This window comes from Pongo pygmaeus, chromosome X (assembly GCF_028885625.2).
Source record: "Pongo pygmaeus isolate AG05252 chromosome X, NHGRI_mPonPyg2-v2.0_pri, whole genome shotgun sequence".
NCBI lineage: Eukaryota > Metazoa > Chordata > Mammalia > Primates > Hominidae > Pongo > Pongo pygmaeus.
The window spans coordinates 83,802,178-83,819,262 of record NC_072396.2 but is presented as its reverse complement, the minus strand read 5'-3'; the positions used below and the strand labels follow the sequence as shown (position 1 = coordinate 83,819,262).

General features: G+C 36.7%; 1 long non-coding RNA gene across 1 annotated transcript in view; it reads left to right on the top strand.

The window, feature by feature from the left end:
- LOC129024947 (uncharacterized) overlaps positions 1–2,105 on the top strand; it is a 50,246-nt gene extending 48,141 nt beyond the window's left edge. Inside the window, exon 6 of the long non-coding RNA XR_008497142.2 lies at positions 2,057–2,105. This is a non-coding gene — a long non-coding RNA (uncharacterized LOC129024947). The remainder of the gene's footprint in view (positions 1–2,056) is intronic.
- Positions 2,106–17,085: the final 14,980 nt, after the last annotated feature.

Sequence of the window (17,085 nt, the reverse complement as noted above, 5' to 3'; positions counted from 1 at the left end):
CAGTTTTCATAACTGTAAAATGTAGGAGTTGGATTTGATGATATCTGAAGTGCCTCTCAGCTCATTCACCTGGCATTCACTGAGCACCTTCTCCTGTTTCAGGTATTGTGCCAGGCGCTGGAGACATTCATATATATATAAAACATTAGTCATAAAAACCAAAATTTACAGCAGAAATGGAGAGAGATCTGGCTGAACACACTTAGTTGCCCAAATTCTCACACCCTGCTAATGAGTAGTAATTAGAATTCAAATTGGCACATCCACTTTGGAAAAGCAGTTTGGTAATATCTACAGTCTGTTCTCCGCATAGCAACGAGAGCAATCCTGTTAGTACAAGTCAGATCATGTCATTCCTCTCACAACTTTCAAGTGGTTCAACATTTTCCTCAGTAAAAGCCAGATTGTTTCCAAAGGTCCATAAAGTTCTACATGGCCTGCCTTACCTTGATCTGTCCTGACATGTTATTGCTCATCAGTCTACTCAGGCACCTGGATTTGTTGTTATTTGTCAAACACACCAAGTATATTTGTGCCTGAAAGCCATTCCACTTGTAGTTTCTTCTCCCTTAAATGTTCTTTCTCTAGACATACTCGTTGCTTACTATCTTACCTCCTTTAGGTCTTTGAGTCATTTTTATAGTGAGGTTTTTCCTGACCATCCTACTTAAAATTGCATCAACAGTGTACCTACCATGCCTCCTATTGTCTACCTTCCCTGCTTTATTTTTCTCTACTGTATATATCGCTTTCTAATATACCATATACTTCTTAAAAAATTTATTTGTCCTCCCTTCTCATGTATACAGTAGAATTTAAGCTTAATGAGGGCATCATTGATGCCTCCCTAGCACGTAAAATATCTGGCATAAAGTAGATGTTCAAAATTTTTGAAGATTGTTGAATAAATCACAGTATATGAAATGTATGTAACCTAGTACTTTCACTTCCAAATTTATACACAAAGCAGCCCCTACATGTGTAGACAAAGGTATATATATAGATCAATCTCTTTCTCTCTCTTTACACACACACACACATGCACACACACCCACACACACACGTGCGAAAATGTTCATTGCACCATTTTCTGTAATAGGGAGAAATTAAGAAAAATCTAAATTCCAAAAATAGAATGGATAAATAAAACTGAGTCTATTTCTGTGTTGCAACATCATACAGTAGTTTAAAGTGAATGAACTAGATATCTAGATCTCAATATAATCTTATAAGGTTGAATGAGGGAAGGAAGTTATGGAATAAAATCATTGTATAATACAATTTAAGTAAATTCTTGTAACACGAATAATGCTATTTTAGATATGAATTAAAACCAAAATGTTAATGCACATAGGAATCTACTATTTCATGAACTTTTTCGGTATTTTGGAAATATTTTTAAAGTGAATGAAAGAAAACAAGAACTAAGGCCCAACAGCAAGGTTAGTGATTTGCTTAAAATCATACTCATTGTTAAAGGTAGAGCTGGGACCATATCTTAGAATTCCCACCTGTATATTAAAAATATTTTCAATAACTTAGTTAAAAACTAGAAGAGTTTTTTAAATTATTAATCAGACTCTATTGCCTGAGAATGCCTGTACTTTAGTAAATATCTCAATACTTATATTTTATTCATCTCTGACATTTGAAAAAGTTAGCCTTGATATCAGATTTACATCAACTGGCAGAAAGAACAATTCTGATTATTGTGATCTAAAATTTAAATCTATTATACATAATAAAAGCAAAGTGGGTTAGAATGGAGCTTTTATAAATTGGTTCACTTGGAGAGATCTATATTACTAAGATTTAAATTATATGTGAACCTCACTGCTAATATTTCTCCATAACCTCATAGTTTTAAGCTTTAGAATTTAGTATTATTCAGAAAAAAAAAAATATTTTGAAATTATGCAGCTCCCTCTGGTGGTACAAAAGATTTTTAAAATGCTTTCTTTTAAAAAATTAGAGACTGGTTGCCCTCTTTTAAAAGAAAACCAAAAACCATGCAAAAAGCAAATGCTTAATAGAAATCCGCATTTTCTTATTCTAGAACAAAATGGATATGCTGCTTCAGGAAATGGCAGATGAAGCTAGGTAAGAAGTTATCCAGGTGATTTTGGAAAATCTTGATTTAATATCTAGAGGTTCTAAAATTCTGTGATATAGATGAAAATATTTCTCTTTACCACGAATTGCCAGAGTTAGGTTTGTGACCCTAGAATTTAGTGTTTCAAGGGACTTTAAACAGTCATCCAATTCCTTGCCATGCTCATAAAAATTTGACTGTGTTTCAGTCATCTTAGTATTTTCTTAAAAATCTCTGGAAATAGACTCATTTAGTGTATGAAAAGAAATAGACAAAGGTGATCAAAAGAAGCAGCAGTGTTTGAACATTTGCTCAATACCTACTGTTCGCTGCATATATGAAATATATAGTTTGTTTTTTTTTTTTTTTAAAAAAGGACCTTCCAAAATAATTCTGCTATGGTTAGGCCATTGAGTCATAAGTCTAGTTTGAGTACTGCAAACTGAGTAACATGTGCAAAATGTGCAAGGGGCTCAAAAGACAGCAATATTACGCATAATGATTTGGTTGTTTCTTTTAAGTAAATAATTCCTACCCTTTTGTGATATTGCTGTTGGAAATAGGATATATAATACATGAAGGGCTGTTTATTTCAGGCCCTTCATATCATGGGAGAATGACTTATCTATGATATCTTTGCTATAGAAATCATGTTGTATTATTATTCTCTGGTGTAATGTTTAATTCAAGATAATGTAGTAGTAAAAAATAAAAATTGATGCTAATGTTTTATAATGTATTTTCAAAGGTGGAGAACTAGTTTGAAATGAGGCTTAGTCTTATTTTGTTCTTTTCTCCTGGGAAGAGAAGATTTGGACATCTGGAAAATAGAGTTGATAAATCCTATCTGAGCTAATACCTGATTAGAATAAACAGTTAAGTTTATCAACTCTTTAGATCACTAATATATTACTAAAGAATTAAAATCGAGATTAATAAATTAAAAATCAGGTTTGTAATGTTCGAGAACGGGGCTGTGGGTTAAGTTGTGTGCTATTTTGTTTTGTTAGTATCCTAAAGTAGCCCATATGGAGGGGAACAAGAAAGGTGGTTTTTGTTAAGTATTATAACAAAGGCATTGTGTGTCAGAAGACTCCATCTTCTAAACATAGTTTTTATAAGAGACTAAGGACTTATTTCTGTTTCTGCTAAAGACTAGATTAGACGATTTGGCTTGAAAATGCAGCAAGGGAAGTCTTATAAAATGAATGCTGCCACATTATGGCCTTACTGACTCTCAGTGGTAAATGAAATCAGTAGGCAACTTTTTGATAAGGTTTAGAGCAGGATTTCACAACCTCGATACTATTGACATTTTGGGATGGATAATCCTGGGGCTGTCATGTGCACTGTAGAATGTTTAGCAGCATCTCTGGCCTCTACCCACTAGATACCAATGGCACCCCTCCCTACAGTTGTGACAGCCAAGCATGTCTCCAGATATTTCCAGATGTTCCTTGGGGTAGTGACAAAAAAATCAAGAGACTATGCAATGTGTGGTGACTGGCAGTAGAAACAGATATAACCACTGAAGTAGAAACACCAATGCCCATCTTTAAAGATGTTTAACTATCTAATTGCTGATTGAGTTAGTGCTTCCCCCAACTAAATTTTATGTCTTTACTTTTTCAATAAAAATCTGTTTATAGAATCTCACAATGGGCTGGGTGCGGTGGCTCACGCCTATAATCCCAGCACTTGGGAGGCCGAGGTGGGTGGATCACCTGAGGTCAGGAGTTCGAGACCAGCCTGACCAACATGGCAAAACCCCGTCTCTACTAAAAAATACAAAAATTAGCCGGGCGTAGTGGTGCACGCATGTAATCCCAGCTATTCCAGAGGCTGAGACAGAAGAATCGCTTGAACCCAGGAGGCAGTGGTTGCAGTGAGCTGAAAGCATGCCACTGCACTCCAGCCTGGGTGACAGAGTGAGACTCTGTCTCCAAAAAAAAAAAATAATAATAATAATAATAATAATAAATAAATCTCATAATGACTGTTAATGTCATTATATTATATTCCCTGTAGTATTTTCATACTGGAGTTGGCATACACTCCAATGGTTTAGAGACACGCAGAAAGGATAGTTTACGTACTAGAGGAGTGATACAGTGGAGATTAAAATCATAGGCTTTGGAGACAGTCAAACGTAGATTAAAATCCTATGTCTATCACTAGAATGATCTCAGACAAGTGTACTTAACTTTTCTGAAACTCAGTTGTATGGCTGGATGCAAATAATGATTCCTGCTAAGGGTAGCCCAGGAGCTAAAAACTGAAATTGAAGTTAACTCAAATATTAGGTGAGGCTACAGTTATCTAGCCTGTTTTATATCTTTTTTAGCATATTAGTTTTCCTTCACAGTACGAAACGTGGTAATCTACAGCACATCTAATATATTGGACAACCATTAGTTTGGCCTTTTGTTCTGAAGACCAGATCATTTCCCAGTATTAATATCTTTTATATCATAAGATTACCTTCCACGTGGGTCACTTTTAGGACTCAACAAAAATACTTTAAAATTAGTAAATTCGTTATCTTAAGGTTGACTTTCAGAAGATATTTAAGCTCAATTTATATTTATAAAATTGAACTTGTTTTATTTTTATGTAAACTAAGGTAAAATGGAAGATGGAATATTCAAATTTACAATACATATTAGGTAAAGAAGAAAAATGCCCATATTAACATTCATATGCTAATTATTATTATTTCTTTAAATTTATTTATTATACTTTAAGTTCTGGGATATAGGTGCAGAACGTGAAGGTTTGTTACACAGGTATACATGTGCCATGGTGGTTTGCTGCACCCATCAACCCATTATCTACATTAGGTATTTCTCCTAATGCTATCCCTCCCCTAGCCTCCCACCCCCTAACAGGCCCTGGTGTGTGATGTTCGCCTCTCAGTGTCCATGTGTTCTTATTGTTCAACTCCCACTTAGGAGTGAGAACATGTGGTGTTTGGTTTTCTGTTCTTGTGTTAGTTTGCTCAGAATGATGGTTTCCAGCTTCATCCATGTCCCTGCAAAGGACATGAACTCATCCTTTTTTATGGCTGCATAGTATTCCATGGTGTATATATGCCACATTTTCTTTATCCAGTATATCACTGATGGACATTTGGGTTGGTACCAAGTCTTTGCTATTGTGAACAGTACTACAGTAAACATACGTATGCATGTGTCTTTATAGTAGAATGATTTATAAACCTTTGGGTATATACCCAGTAATGGGATTGCTGGGTCAAATGGTATTTCTGGTTCTAGATCCTTGAGGCATAGCCACACTGTCTTCCATGATGGTTGAACTAATTTACATTCCCACCAACAGTGTAAAAGCGTTCCTATTTCTCCACATCCTCTTCAGCATCTGTTATTTCCTGACTTTTTAATGATTGCCATTCTAACTGGTGTGAGATGATATCTCATTGTGGTTTTGATTTGCATTTCTCTAATGACCAGTGATGATGAGCTTTTTGTCATATGTTTGTTGGCTGCATAAATGTCTTCTTTTGAGAAGTGTCTGTTCATATCCTTCACCTACTTTTTGATGTTTTTTTTTTTTTTTAAAGTTTTTTGTAGATTCTGGATATTAGCCCTTTGTTGTGATGGATAGATTGCAAAAATTTTCTCCCATTCTGTAGGTTGCCTGTTGATTCAGATGACAGTTTCTTTTGCTGAGCAGAAGCTCTTTAGTTTAATTAGATCGCTTTTGTCTGTTTTGGCTTTTGTTGCCATTGCTTTTGGTGTTTTAGTCATGAAGTCTTTGCCCATGCCTATGTCCTGAATGGTATTGCCTAGATTTTCTTCCAGGGTTTTTATGATTGTAGGTCTAACATTTAAGTCTTTAATCCATCTTGAGTTAATTTTTATATAAAGTGTAAGGAAGGGGTCTGGTCTCAGTTTTCTGCATAGGGCTAGCCAGTTTTCCCAACACCATTTATTAAATAGGAAATACTTTCCCCATTGCTTGTTTTTGTCAGGTTTGTCAAAGATCAGATGGTTGTAGATGTGTGATGTTATTTCTGAGGGCTCTGTTCCATTCCATTTGTCTATATCTCTGTTTTGGTACCAGTACCATGCTGTTTTGGTTACTGTAGCCTTGTAGTATAGTCTGAAGTCTGGTAGCATGATGCCTCCAGCTTTGTTCTTTTTGCTTAGGATTGTCTTGGCTATGCAGGCTCCTTTTTGTTTCCACATGAAATTTAAAGTAGCTTTTTCCAATTCTGTGAAGAAAGTCAGTGGTAGCTTGATGGGGATAGCATTGAATCTATAAATTACCTTGGGCAGTATGGCCATTTTCACGATTTTGATTCTTCCTATCCATGACCATGGAATGTCTTTCCATTTGTTTCCTGTCTTATTTCCTTGAGCAGTGGTTTGTAGTTCACCTTGAAGAGGTCCTTCATATCCCTTGTAAGTTGGATTCCTAGGTATTTTATTCTCTTGGTAGCAATTGTGAATGGGAGTTCCCTCATGATTTGGCTCTCTGTTTATCTATTATTGGTGTGTCGGAATGCTTGTGATTTTTGCATGTTGATTTTGTATCCTGAGACTTTGCTGAAGTTGCTTATCAGCTTAAGGAGATTTTGGGCTGAGATGATGGGGTTTTCTAAATATACAATCATGTCATCTGCAAACAGACACAATTTGACTTCCTCTCTTTCTATTTGAATACCCGTTATTTCTTTCTCTTGTCTGATTGCCCTGGCCAGAATTCCAATACTCTGTTGAATAGGACTGGTAAGAGAAGGCATCCTTGTCTTGTGCTGGTTTTCAAAGGGAATGCTTCCAGCTTTTGCCCATTCATTATGATATTGGCTGTGGGTTTGTCATAAATAGCTGTTATTATTTTGAGATATGTTCCATCAATACCTAGTTTATTGAGAGTTTTTAGCCTGAAGGTGTGTTGAATTTTATCAAAAACCTTTTGTCCATCTATTGAGTTAATGATGTGGTTTTTGTCATTGGTTCTGTTTATGTGATGGATTACGTTTATTGATTTGCATATGTTGAACCAGCCTTGCATCCCAGGGATGAAGCTGACGTGATCATGGTGGATAAGCTTTTTGATGTGCTGCTGGATTCGGTTTGCCAATATTTTATTGAGGATTTTTGCATCGACATTCATCAGGGATACTGGCCTGAAATTTTCTTTTTTTGTTGTGTCTCTGCCAGGTTTTGGAATCAGGATGATGCTGACCTTGTAAAATGAGTTAAGGAGGAGTCTCTGTTTTTCTGTTGTTTGGAATAGTTTCAGAAGGAATGGTACCAGCTCCTCTTTGTACCTCTGGTAGAATTTGGTTGTTAATCTGAACGGTTCTGGGCTTTCTTTGGTTGGTAGGCTATTAATTACTACCTCATTTTCAGAACTTGTTATTGGTCTATTCAGGGATTCAACTTCTTCCTACTTTAGTCTTGTTAGGGTGTATGTGTCCAAAAATTTATCCATTTCTTCTAGATTTTCTAGTTTATTTGCATAGAGGTGTTTATAGTATTCTCTGATGGTAGTTTGTATTTCTGTGGGATCAATGATGATATCCCCTTTATCACTTTTTATTGTGTCATTTAATTCTTCTCTCTTTCCTTCTTTATTATTCTGGCTAGCAGTCTATCTATTTTGTTGATTTTTTCAACATACCAGCTCCTGGATTCATTTATTTTTTGAAGGGTTTTTCATGTCTCTATCTCTATCAGTTCTGCTCTGATCTTAGTTATTTCTTGTCTTCTGCTAGCTTTTGAATTTGTTTGCTCTTACTTATCTAGTTCTTTTAATTGTGATGTTAGGGTGTTGATTTTAGATCTTTCCTGCTTTCTCCTGTGGGCATTTAGTGCTATAAGTTTCCCTCTGAACACTGCTTTAGCTGTGTCCCTAAGATTCTGGTATGTTGTGTCTTTGTTCTCATTGGTTTCAAATAACTTATTTATTTCTGCTTTAATTTCATTATTCACCCAGTAGTCATTCAGGAGCAGGTTGTTCAGTTTCCATGTAGTTGTGTGGTTTTGAATGAGTTTCTTAATCCTGAGTTCTAATTTGATTACACTTTGGTATGAGAGACGGTTTGTTATGATTTCTGTTCTTTTGTATTTGCTGAGGAATGTTTTACTTCCAATTATGTGGTCAAGTTTAGAGTAAGTGTGATGTGGTTCTGAGAAGAATGTATATTCAGTTGATTTGTGGTGGAGAGTTTTGTAGATGTCTGTTAGGTCTGCTTGGTCCAGAGCTGAGTTCAAGTCCTGAATATCTTTTTTAATTTTCCATCTCATTGATCTGTCTAATATTGACAGTGGGGTGTTGAAGTCTCCCACTATTATTGTGTGGTAGTATAAGTCTCTTTGTAGGTCTCTAAGAACTTGCTTTATGAATCTGGGTGCTCCTATATTGGGTGCATATATATTTAGGATAGTTAGCTCTTCTTGTTGCATTGATCCCTTTACCATTATATAATGCCCTTCTTTGTTTTTGTTTTTGTTGTTGTTTTTTTTTTTTTATCTTTGTTGGTTTAAAGTCTGTTTTATCAGAGACTAGGATTGCAATGCCTGCTTTTTTTTTTTTTCTTTTGCTTTCCGTTTGCTTGGTACATATTCCTCCATCCGTTTATGTTGAGCCTATGTATGTCTTTGTACGTGAGATGGTCTCCTGAATACAGCACACCGATCGGTCTTGACTCTATCCAGTTTGCCAGTCTGGGTCTTTTAATTGGGGCATTTAGGCCATTTGCATTTAAGGTTAATATTGTTGTGTGTGAATTTGATCCTGTCATTATGATGCTAGCTGGCTATTTTGCCTGTTAGTTGATGCCGTTTCTTCATAGTGTCGATGGCCTTTACAATTTGGTGTGTTTTTGCAGTGGCTGTACTGGTTTTTTTTTTTTTTTTTTCTATGTTTAGTGCTTCCTTCAGGAGCTCTTGTAAGGCAGGCCTGATGGTGACAAAATCTCTCAGCACTTGCTTGTCTGTAAAGGGTTTTATTTCTCCTTTGCTTATGAAGCTTCATTTTGCTGGATATGAAATTCTGGGTTGGAAATTCTTTTCTTTAATAATGTTGAATATTGGCCCCCACTCTCTTCTGGCTTTCTGCAGAGAGATCTGCTGTTAGTCTGATGGGCTTCCCTTTGTGGGTAACCCGACCTTTCTCTCTGGCTGCCCTTAACATTTTTTCCTTCATTTCAACCTTGGTGAATCTGACAATTATGTGTCTTGGGGTTTCTCTTCTCAAGGAGTATCTTTATGGTGTTCTGTGTATTTCCTGAATTTGAATGTTGGCCTGTCTTGCTAGGTTGGGGAAGTTCTCCTGGATAATGTCCTGAAGAGTGTTTTCCAACTTGGTTACTTTCTCCATGCCACTTTTAGGTACGCCAAACAAACGTAGGTCTGGTCTTTTCATATAGTCCCATATTTATTGGAGGCTTTGCTCATTCCATTTCATTCTTTTTTTCTCTAATCTTGTCTTCATGCTTTACTTCATTAAGTCGATCTTCAATCTCTGATATCCTTTCTTCTACTTGACTGATTCGGCTGTTGATACTTGTGTATGCTTCACGAAGTTCTTCTGCTGTGTTTTTCAGCTCCATCAGGACATTTATGTTTTTATCTAAACTGGTTATTCTAGTTAGCAATTCCTGTAACCTTTTTTCAAGGTTCTTAGCTTCCTTGCATTGGGTTAGAACATGCTCCTTTATCTCGGAGGAGTTTGTTATTATACACCTTCTGAAGCCTACTTCTGTCGGTTCATCAAACTCATTCTCCGTCCTGTTTTTTTCCCTTGCTGGCGAAGAGTTGTGATCCTTTGGAGGAGAAGTGTCATTCTGGTTTTTGGAATTTTGGGCCTTTTTGCACTGGTTTTATCTCTTCTTTGTGGATTTATCTACCTTTGTTTTTTTGGTCTTTGATGCTGGTGACCTTCAGATGGTGTTTCTGTGTGGACATTCTTTTTGTAGATGTTGATGCTGTTCCTTTCTGTTTGTTAATTTTCCTTTTAACAGTCAGGCTCTTCTCCTGCCGGTCTGCTGGAGTTTGCTGGAAGTTCACTCCAGACCCTGTTTGCCTGGTTATCAGGAGTAGAGGCTGCAGAACAGCAAAGATTGCTGCCTGTTTCTTCCTCTGGAAGCTTCAATCCAGAGGGGCACCCACCAGATGTCAGCTGGAGCTCTCCTGTATGAGGTGTTTATTGACCCCTGCTGGGAGATGTCTCCCAATCAGGAGGCATGGGGGTCAGGGACCCACTTGAGGTGGCAGTCTCTCCCTTAGCAGAGCTCGACCACTGTGCTTGGAGACCTGCTGCTCTCTTCAGAGCCGGCAGGCAGGAACTTTTAACTCTGTTGCAGTTGTGCCCACAGCCCCTTCCCTGAGGTGCTCTGTCCCAGGGAGATGAGAGTTTTATCTATAAGCCCCTTACTGGGGCTGCTGCCTTTCTTTCAGAGATAACCTGCCCAGAGAGGAGGTATCTAGAGAGGCAGTCTGGCTACAGCGGCTTTGCAGAGCTGCGGTGGGCTCCGCCCAGTTTGAACTGCCAGGCAGCTTTGTTTGCACTGTGAGCGGGAAACTGTCTACTCAAGCCTCAGCAATGGTGGACGCCCCTCCCCCCACCAAGCTCCAGTGTCCCAGGTCGACTTCAGACTGCTGTGCTGGCAGTTAGAATTTCAAGCTAGTGGCTCTTAGCTTGCTGGGCTCCATGGGGTGGGATCCATTGAGCTAGACCACTTGGCTCCCTGGCATCAGCCCCCTTTCCAGCAGAGTAAATGGTTCTGTCTCACTGGCATTCCAGGTGCCACTGAGGTAGGAAAAAAAAAAAAAAAACTCCTTCAGTTAGCTCGGTGTCTGCCCAAATGGCCACCCAGTTTTGTGCTTGAATCCCAGGGCCCTGCTGGCATAGGCACCCAAGGGAATCTCCAGGTCTGTGGGTTGCGAAGACCACGGGAAAAGCATAGTATCTGGGGCTGGATTGCAGCGTCCCTCACAGTACAGTCCCTCAAGGCTTCCCTTGGCTAGGGAAGGGAGTTTCCCGATCTCTTGCGCTTCCCAGGTGAGGTGATACCCCACCCTGCTTCAGCTTGCTCTCCATGGGCTGCACCCACTCTAACCAGTCCCACTGAGATGAGCTGGGTACCTCAGTTGGAAATGCAGAAATCACCCACCTTCTGCGTTGATCTCGCTGGGAGCTGCAGACTGGAGCTGTTCCTATTAGGCCAGCTTGCCAGCCACCAACTGCTAATTATTTTTAAGTTGTAGCCTTGATCTCAATATGGAACTACCACAGGGTCAGATGGATTCTCTTGGCACAAGTGTTGCTTCCATGGAACAGGAGAGGTTGGATTTTATCTTTGCTGTTGTGTGTTTGATGTGTATATAAGTAATTTAGCATATATATATGTATAAATATATAGTATATAATTTAAACATGTTATAGAAATTAAATATAAGTAAATATATATTCACCTTTTATAAAGAGTATTTTTCTACTGTAATAAAGTACTTTGTAATATATCATAAATCAGAAAAATGTGATCAGCCTTTAGCTCTGTAATGATGGGAATTATCTATTTGCATGCACATTTTGCTTGGATATTGCATTTGCTACCCTTCATAGCATCTGCTCTATTAAGATCTTCATTTTTTTCTGAAAAGTTTAAAAGAATTAAACTCTTAATGTTGGTTTTAGTGTGAATATTTGAGTCAGGATTTTAAATCATATTTAAAATGTGGACTGTTTAAAATATTAGTGTTATGTGATGGTTACTGTGGGACTGAACGAAGGGGGATGAATGCAGAAATGAAAACAAAGATGAAAGGATTTGTTTTAAAGAAGGGGTCAGGGGGCTCCTTGTTTCTAGTGAGCAAAGGCAGCCCTGAGCTTCTACAGCCCTTCTTATTTATTTATTTACTTACTGAGATGGAGTCTCACTCTGTTGCCCAGGCTGGAGTGCAGTGGCACAATCTTGGCTCACTGCAAGCTCCGCCTCCCAGGTTCACGCCATTCTCCTGCCTCAGTCTCCCTAGTAGCTGAGACTACAGGTGCTCGCCACCACGCCTGGCTAATTTTTTGTATTTTTAGTAGAGATGGGGTTTCACCATGTTAGCCAGGATGGTCTCGATTTCCTGACCTCGTGATCCGCCCATCTTGGCCTCCCAAAGTGCTGGGACTACAGGCATGAGCCACCATGCTGGCTGCCCTTCGTGTTTATTGGGTAGAAAGAGCAGGGAGGAGGAGGTAATGGTTGATCAGCTGCTTGATTGATCACAGGTTCACATTATTGCTAACAGGCTTCAGATATGCCTATTCACAAGAAACACTTGTGCCTGGGTTGTGACTGCCCTCAGCATTCCTTCTGGGTGGCAGATGCAGTTTGTCAGTTTTCCAATATCCTGCTTTCATGAGTAAACAGTTTGCTGTTTACTCATATAGCCTCCATTGGTATACTGAGTTGATCACGACCCTCATTCTTTCGGCCTTCAACAGTGTTATATATTTTTCACTGCCTTGGTGACTTGTAATATTTGCTTTCTCTAGGATAAACTATCACAGAGACTTGCTCTTCTCCATGATTGAATGTAATTTAAAGAGCTGCTGCTTCTGTTTGCTTCACTTGCCCCTGAAACATTCTTTGTGTTTATAGATAAGTTGTACTCCACTTACACTAAAAATACTATGTATGTCAGAATGCTTTTTTGCCTATACACTATTTATATATCGTGCTTTCTTTTGCCTTGCTGTACTTTTCAATACATTAAGAAATTCCAGGGAGTTTCCATCTTGACAGATTTTATGTATAGTTCTATATATATTATATGTAAAAGTGTGAGGGATGTATTTTTGACAGAGCTAGCATTAGCTTCTTGTATATTAACCATCTTCCTCAAAAGTTAGATAAAAAATTCAGCACCAAGTACTACAAAGTACTTTATACAGAATGAAGTACAGAATAAAAGTTTTGGGATTTAAAAAATTCAAAGTAGTTTTAAATCTGTCTGCAGTGAGATGAGATACATAAAAATAAAAGCATGGAAACATGTGTATTTAATGTTTACATAGTCAAAATCACCTCATTTAGTGTCATACAATGTGTATGACCTATTTTTGTTTTGTGTTTTATGTTTTTGTTATCCAAGCAGAAATGCAGTTGACTTTAATCTGTATTTATCAGCTTTTAAATTTAAATTAGTTTTAGAATTTTCAACCAGTAATTTAATGACTATTTAAATTCCTTAAATTAAAAACAGTTCCATTGATAATGTTCCTACTTAACTAGAAAAAAACCTGCAACATTAAACCAGCGAAATTAAGGTTTGTTCAGTTTTACAATTTTCTCTTTGCTAAATATCATTGTTAAGACTCCCCCCAAAATTTAACTTTTCATACTTCCAATGAAATTGTGAAACACATTTTAATGATTCTCCTATTTCTACTCAACCCTTATCATGCTGTATTTGTATTTTATTTTATTTTTAGTAGAGATGGGGTCTCACTATGTTGGCCAGGCTGGTCTCGAACTACTGACCTCAAGTGATCCTTGTGCCTTAGCCTCCCAAATTGCTGGAATTACAAGTGTGAGCCACCACACCTGGCCTGTATTTTAAAAGGAGGTTAATCCACATGGTATTAATATAATTTACTTATCATACACATTTTTTCATATGATTGTTGATTGACTTCTATGACTCTTAACCTGTGTTTTTAAACCAACTGACAAAATAACAGTGAGAACAAAACTGAACCAACTCAAGTTACATGTACTAGAATTCCTGGTTAAATGTGTTCATTCTTTTAAAACAACTCTTTAATAACTGGAAAAAATGAAATGGACAATAAATACCTTAAAATGTTTTGCTCAGACATGTGAATTACATCCAGCTCAATGGAAGTTGGGAGCATAACATGGGGTTATGGGGGTGGGACACAAAAGTTATAAGGTTGTAAAGAAGAACAAATTCTGGAAGGCCAGGATCCTTGAGTTTAAAAACAAAATGACCAGTTGTACTACTTGTCATCTCCCCAGGAATACCTTTATTTTACCCAGATAAAATTAACAAATTAGCATGAGTATGCAGTTTTCTGATATAACATTCTCAAATGTGGAGAAGTGATGAAGTTTTATTTTAGCAAGTATGCTACTAATCTAGGTTAAGTAAGTTAGATGTTTTTTTCTTACTGCAAGATTGATCCATGAACAAATTCCAATATTTTGTGAAGTTCTATCGAAGAGCAGATCTGTTTAGAAAATCTTGTCATTGTAAGTCATGAAGGCCTTCAAAGTGCAATTGCGGAGAGACTTCTTTGGTAAGTGTTCACTATTCATGTATGATGTTTCCCTCCGTGTATGAGAACATGTATGAGTGAAGACTATATTCACTGGTTAATGAGATGAGAAATTATACTTTTTATAAATTTTGGTTAATCCTATTTAAATATGTTTGATTTAAATATGATTACTATTTAAATATGATTACTGAATGATTGTGACTTCCATGCTGGAATCGTCTATTTTGTTTATAATTGATACTTTGTCCTTTCTACTTAAAAGGGTAAGTTTGTTTTTATTTTAGCCATAGAAGAGATTATGGCAGACTAAAATATCTATGGAATATAAAGTTTTCTTATTTTGCATTGTTAGAAATTGTGTAGTTTCTGTTCTTTTGACTTTAATAAACATTGTTAAATTGTCAATACCACTTACTTAAATGTACATGATTTTGATCTAAAGATAACTGTTCATGCTTTTAGTTTATAGTCCTATCATACTTGTCTTTTAAAAAACATTGATAGACACCAAGTTTTACTTTTAGATTCATCTATTATCTTACAAATGTAACAAGAATTCCTTTCTTAGAATTTGTTCTTAAACCAATAGAACCACTACCTGTGAACTCTTAGTTTTTAGTATAATTACATTTCTAATTTGATAATTGATTTAATAATTGAAAAGTAGTACATGTCAGACTATACTGTCATGAAAAACAGACATCATAGCACCTTTACCTTCAGTTTTAGTTCCCCATCAATCTTATTTTCTCCTGATTTTTTCTTATGTATTTGATTGTGTCATTTACTTCAATATATAAGGTCAAATGCTCAGAAAAATGTTGCTGTACCTTCATCCTTTAGACAATGTGACTGACAAAAATTACTTCCCTACTCATGCTTAGACATCTGAAATCTTCCACCTTCCTGTGAACCATTTTAGGTAATCTTTATGGGCTGGATTATTTTGCCTGGTTCATTTATTACCAATTGTTGCTGCAGAGAGAAAACAAGAGTAGGAGATAGAACAAGTAATTATGATCAGAGATGAGTTTGCTTTCTAGTTTAGAAAGTTACAGGAAAGGCCCATCTGGACTATCTGAACAGAAATTTAAGGGTATTAGCTATCTATGGATAAAGTAAGAACCTAAGATTGCTAGGATGCAAAGAAAACAACAACAACCAAAAACTGAGCTTAATTTGCTATAGATTAAATGAAGCTAGTAGATAACAGCTTCAAAATAAAGTCTAAATTGGCTCTTGTGTAGATTGTAGAGGAAAAAGCCCTGGTTCTGAATTACAGTGATTTCGTGTAAGGTGTAGACCTAGCTCTGATACTAACTTTTAACTTGGATAATACTTTACCCTTTTCTGGGCCTGAGATCCCCTTTCTACAGATCTTTTCAGAGTACACTGGTTGCATTACCCCAAAGGGTAATAGAAAAGAATGAAGGGAATGCACTGAACTAGTGAAACACTGCAATTACCCCAAAACTCACTACCATTACCCGCAAAAGAATTCTAAATGCGGTATTATGGTGTTATGGACCTTTGCATTTTTTTTTTCTCCGAAGACATAGAGAACATTTAGTTTAACCCCACCTCCCATTTTACAGAAGAGGAGAGTGAACAACAGAGAGATTCAGATCCACCACATTTATTGAGCACCTATTTATGTTAGGAACTGATCTGGACTTTGATATATTATAGTTTATTTAATCATCAAAAGAATCCTGTGTGCAAGGCGGGGTGATTGTTATTTTGATTTTTAGAGAACAGGAAATAGGCTGACAATTTAAGTAGATGGCATGGATTCATACAGCTAGGAAACAGCTGGGATTTGATCACAACCATGTCTCATTTCAAATCTAGTACTCATCCCACTATATCACACCTTGTCTTAATCCTCATCCATAATGCTATTCGAAGTGTATCATATGCTAATTTTATTGCTGAGACAGACGATGAAAACTACTAATAAAATGATTGATTGAAGGCAGTTCATCCAGAGACAAACAGGTATTTAGCAGAATGTTTCAAAGTGAGGACTGGTTCTTTTTTCCTCCTTGTGAACTGTCAGAAAAATAAGACTTTCCTTCCTTAGAAATCACAGCAGTTTTTCCACAACAAATGGAATCAATTTGTTACAAAATTAACTAAGTTGTATTCATACTCAAGCTTTTCATTTTCCACACTGGAAAATGCTCTCAAGCAGGAAGATTTATTGGTAAAATAATTCAACTGAAATTTCCAAAATGAAATCTGTCTATTGTTATTGCTTATATTCTTGTAAATATACTGCTTCCTTACTGTAGTAGCAGGTACAAAGTTGTTGAAAGTGCCTTGCTACAAATAAATGACTAAAGTGCCTGTGGTACTTAATAACTAGTTTATACGTTAACCACTAATCCATTTTGTCTACCAGACAGCTGAAAGCCTTCCACCTTCAGTTAGAAAAGTCCAAATTGAATGTTAAAGGGACATTTATTCATGTAAAATGTATTACCTGGACTGTTTTATGTTCTTAAATTTTGTAAGGGAAGAAAAAAATTCTTCATTTAATATGCTGCTTGGTCATTAAAGTTAGGTCCCATATTCCAAATGAAGGTTCATAAAATGAACTCTATATACATATTTCTTAGAAATCTTGCTCAAACTTGATCGTGCTGGAACTTGCTATGTTTAGCTTTTAATTTATCAAAATGACATGAAATAATTGTGAGGAAAAGATAAAAACATTAAAAAAA